The sequence below is a fragment of the Echinops telfairi genome, unplaced genomic scaffold (assembly GCF_000313985.2).
Source record: "Echinops telfairi isolate 266 unplaced genomic scaffold, ASM31398v2 ScPeMD7_23;HRSCAF=83, whole genome shotgun sequence".
Lineage (NCBI taxonomy): Eukaryota > Metazoa > Chordata > Mammalia > Afrosoricida > Tenrecidae > Echinops > Echinops telfairi.
In genome coordinates, this window is record NW_022103920.1 from 40,949,766 (window position 1) to 40,954,645 (window position 4,880).

At 41.7% G+C, this 4,880-nt stretch overlaps 1 long non-coding RNA gene across 1 annotated transcript in view; it reads left to right on the top strand.

The window, feature by feature from the left end:
• The window catches only part of LOC123521519, a 20,272-nt gene extending 15,400 nt beyond the window's left edge, over nt 1-4,872 (top strand). The window contains exons 2-3 of the long non-coding RNA XR_006679946.1: nt 3,840-3,949; nt 4,382-4,872. This is a non-coding gene — a long non-coding RNA (uncharacterized LOC123521519). The remainder of the gene's footprint in view (nt 1-3,839; nt 3,950-4,381) is intronic.
• The last annotated feature ends 8 nt before the right edge of the window (nt 4,873-4,880 follow it).

Consider the following 4,880-nt stretch of genomic DNA (forward strand, 5'->3'; position numbering starts at 1 on the left):
AAAAAAAACTATGAACAAATTCCTATGCACACTGCACATATCTTATTTTGAAGTAAAAAAACACATGGGCCAGAAACAGCTGGTGGGCCGGATAAATGTCCCCGGGCGCCGCATGTGGCCCGCGGGCAGTAGTTTGAGGATGCCTGAGTTAGTCTCCAAAACCCACAGGGGCCATCCTACCACTGAATTGGAATCGACTCAATGGCAGTGAGCTTTGAGCGACCTGGCCCTTGTAATCACCTGAGTTTTCCATTATAGATCACAAATGCCATTCCTGTCATAGCTTCAGCATTTTGAGACTGGAGGGGTGTGGGAAACAGAAAGATTTCTCCCAAGTCGTCTTCCCCAAATATATGTTAGACTTAGGATACTGCTTGCAGCTAATGATTGTCAAGTTACCTCCCAGATGCCAGACTACAGGTAGGCCCCGCTCCCTGCTGTTAAGGACAATGGGCTACTTCTCCATAAAGGCTTGAACCAGCTTGGTTCCAGTAGGTGGTTGTACACCCGACTGATAATGGTTTCTATGGAGATCCAGAGACCAAGTCAAACCTGCTCTGTGACATCCAAAGTTACTTGTTGCCATCCTGAATCTAGGATCTGCCCTTCTTGTCACACGTGTGCCCCCAATCCCTCCTCTTCCTATTGCGAGTATGTCCCTAGGTTGTCCCCTCTCATTGCTGTATTACCTATAGTGCAACCCCTTCCTGTGACATATGTCTTTACCTGTAATTAGTGGGCTTGCACTCCCCAAAAGATGTATAGGCCTGGGTTAGCAATAAAGAGCTCTCTCTTGGTCCCCTCTTGGCCTTTCATTGGTTCCCCCACTCCTCTCCCATCCTCACTCTCCTGTTCCCTTTCCCCTTGTCCTCCTTCCCCTCCCTCTCTCTCCACATGGACCACCAAGTGAGGCTGAGGTGAGCAAGCTACCATGAAATGTGTCTGACTCCATTATTTCAATCTCTCATGCGCTCTATGACTTTACGCTAATCTTTATATTAACCGTAAAATTGCACCTATCGAACCCGCGATTAGTGGTGGGGGACTGGCACTCCTTCCCTTCACAGAGGGGATGCTTTATATTTCCTTTTTCCCCCTCTAATGTCTTTCATGTAATGTGAGGGATTTATATTCATTGATTATCTTCTGTCTTTCAAGCACAACCCCATGATAGTTTACACCTCCCAGCAACACTATGAGGTGGATACTATATGTCCATTTACAGATGAGGCCCAACACTACCCCCCCCCCCCCCCCGAGGTTTGGAGTCATACAACCAGTGAGGTATCTGGGACTGGAGATCAAGTTCACCTTCCCTACCAGGTCGATCTCACTCTTGCAATTGGGTTGTTCATCTGTGAGGGAGGCATGGCTGTTTCCAATCTGTAAAGTGGAGATGGAGCAATTCAATGCGTGTTTGGTGGCAAGTTTACTTGAGCATCCTACCTATTCCGTTGCTTGTCAATTTTACTCTGTTGAGCACACAAAGATTTGTGGGAAGATATGTTTACTTTGGGGCTTCAGAAGTGTTGGAACTCTTAATCGTGTGTTCTGCGAGAAGGCGCCCCTCCCGTTTCTATGGACGCCTGCTGTCGGCAAGGAAGGGCTCAGCGGCAAGGAGATGTTCTGCAGATGGTTGCTGAGCTGCCCTCTCCACCTGGCACTGGGCGACAGGGCAAAGAAAGCATCACTGAATGCATGGAACGGGTGCCACACTACCAGATTATTTTAAGTAACAAAATCTTATTTTTATTATTATTGTTATTTTTTTACAGAAATTCAGATATTCCAACAAATTTCTTTACATTTCTTGGACCTTAAAAAAATTACACACAACTTTTGGACACAATACAACAGAACAGAATGAGAAAGGGAGTCACTTTTTTGTTTGTTAAAAAAGATAAAAACATACTTCTCTTACGGAACATTTAGTGATTTATATGTGTATTACCTATGTACAAATGGTACATCATCAATGAGCCATCTTCAGAGCTCTGTGGAATGCTAAATTACACTTAGGTTTTGTGGCAAAAACTATGTGTGTGTGTGTGTGTGTGACATTTGCATGTGGACAGGAAGCACTTTTTCATTTTTGCTAACACCACCTTTAGTGATAGATGACTCCCTGTGGAATTTGTAAATCACTTGGATTGGAGAAAACCATTATCTTCTGTTTCTATAAGAGTAGAGAGCTACCTCCCTTTAAATAAAAGGTGAAGTTTTAAAAAGTTGTGTGTAATTAAATTTAGTAAATCGGCTGTTTTGAATGTGGTAGGAGAGCTAATACTTAAAGCAACAAATAACTCCCAGAATGACTAATTCTTTCGTTATAGATAATAAGCATTTCCTTAATTTGGCACTTTAGAAAATCCACACTTTTGAGCATTGGATTTTACTCACTGGAACCACATGGGTGATGCTCGTTGAACCACTTGAAACAGAAACCAGCTCATGGTGGAAAAGGTGGCCGGTACAGATGTAGTCGGTTAAAGTGGGGGCATGGGCGTAGCAGACAGAGGCTAGGAGAAATCAGCCGTGCTCTGTACCACTCACTTCCTGTAGGATCCTATGTCTTACGCTTCAGAGATATATGCTAATTTGACCTTAATCTAGAATGAAGATGTTCTATCTGCCCGTGGCTTCTGCTCAGGCTTAGGACATGGCTGGGTTTACACTGAGGATCTCTACAGGTACATTTTTGTTTTTTTTACCTTGTTTTCCTTTTTTAAAACTAATGACTACTTCAATACTAAAATATCTATCCTGCTGTTGGATTTGGGCAGGAGATGCACAGACAAGATGGTGAGGGAAGCCTGGTAGCAAAGACATTGCCGGAGACAGTTGGTTAGTTTTAAGTACCGCCAAAAGCCAAACAACTAAAAGCACGTGTTTCTGAAGCCAACATTAGCAGACAAAAAGGCAACTCACTCCTACCAAGTTTCTTTGACCTGTATAAGTATATATTCATTTATTTCTAAGGCTATGAAAGTATTATTTATTTGTTAGTGTCACTTACTATCGCTTAGAAATAGAACGGATGGAATGGGTTTTAGTTATTTATTCTTGGAACAAAAATGAGTAAATGTCAGCAGGGGAATCAAAGACAGGGATTTCTGATGACATGTATGGCAAAGAAATAGGAAAAAATCAGATATTTTAGGTATCTATTTATAAAGTATATTAAATTCCTATGCATATACTAGGGAGTATTAGAACAAGGTGTGTATTTGATAGCAGCCCATATATTACATGTGAGCAGCCAAGGTGAAAATGAGCTTTCTATAGTTTCCAGAATTCCTTGATGCTGTTTCATGAAAGATAGGGAAATCTATATTGCTTGGGAACCTATGATGTCAAGATGTACCTCCTGTAATATACAGCTTAATGGGGTGACCATCTATGCCAGAAACATGTTCTCAGGAATAACTTGTACGAACAGATTAAACTGAACACAGGTGCAGTGGAAAGCTGACAGCTTCACATCCCGTAGTAACTGAGGTTTGAACTAATGACAGTGAAGTAAATGAACAGCAGAGATGGAGAATCTGAAGTCACGTCTCCTTTGAAAACATTCAGAGGCATTTCCTAAGACACATCCTCAATGAAGATGCTTGATCAACCTCTTGGCTACTGAGCTAGGAAGAATTTAGAACTGACTGCCTTTTTTCTTTTTGAATTTTGAAAGATTAAAGCTTGTTGTTTCCATTTAATTAAAAAAAAGTTTACAAACGTCAGCACAGATAGATTTTACACGTTAATTCTAGCACGTTTTTATTTCTCTTCCTTTAAAGTATTTCCTGAATGTGGCTTCTCATGAATGTTTTCCTCTTCCATGACAGATTCCGATGAGCTGGGGATCAGTCCAAGGTCACACTGCTTTGCAGAAATCACTCTCATCTCTGCCGGTCTACATCGAGGAGGCGCGTTGACAGGTGGATGCTGAACTCTGGTCTGTACTCGTCTCGTTAAGCTGATCTCTCCCAAGCATCTTCCATCTTGATGTTGATGTACAAAAGCTGTTATTCGAGTTGCTTAGCTGTTGTTCGATTGGTTTTGTGCTCATTCTAGAGAATATTGGCTTAGCAGAACTGCAGAAAGGGTGGGGCAGGGTGCAGTGAGGAATGGAGGGAGGGAGGGAGGAGAGAAAGGAGGAAGGGGGAGAGAGAAGAAGAAAGAGGAAATATATTACTTTCTGTTAGCAAGATTCTTGCAGGGAAAATTTATCACAAAAAAAACCACATCAACAAATGGTAAAACGCACTTCAGACTTGTTACTAAAGTAGATTGAAAAGTCTGGGGATTCTGTTCCATTTACACACACAGCATGGTCATCCCAGGAAGGGGGCCATGCTATAATCTAGATATGCATTTTCTCCACCAGGGTCAGGATTACAGGCTCCTTTGAAGAATGCAGAATGATCTCAAGCGGTGCTCATTTTTTCCTGTCTGGCGGGGAATTTCCTCACTTGAGAGATTGCCTTCCATTGCAGATTTTTATTGAGTTACTATATAACCAGAGTATGACAGCGATGAAAGAAATGGTTATAAAGATGAATCACCTACAATCCTTCATCTGGGGTCACCATTTTCCCTCCACTCTCCCAGTCCTTACCTAAGTGCACTTATATTACATTGTATCACAGTACAGATAACATGTTTGTATTGTATCCAAAGCAATGTTTTATGTCTTCACTGTCTACATAATCAGCATCCCATTCTAATGGTGGAATAACATTCCTGTGCACCATCCTCATTCCATTCTCATGATTTCATCTTCAGCTATTTGACTTGTCAGATACGAAGGTAGGTTCCTGATTTCTGAAAGCATAAATAAGGAACATCTTTGCATGAAAAGACCTATTTAAAAAATTCATTTCTGC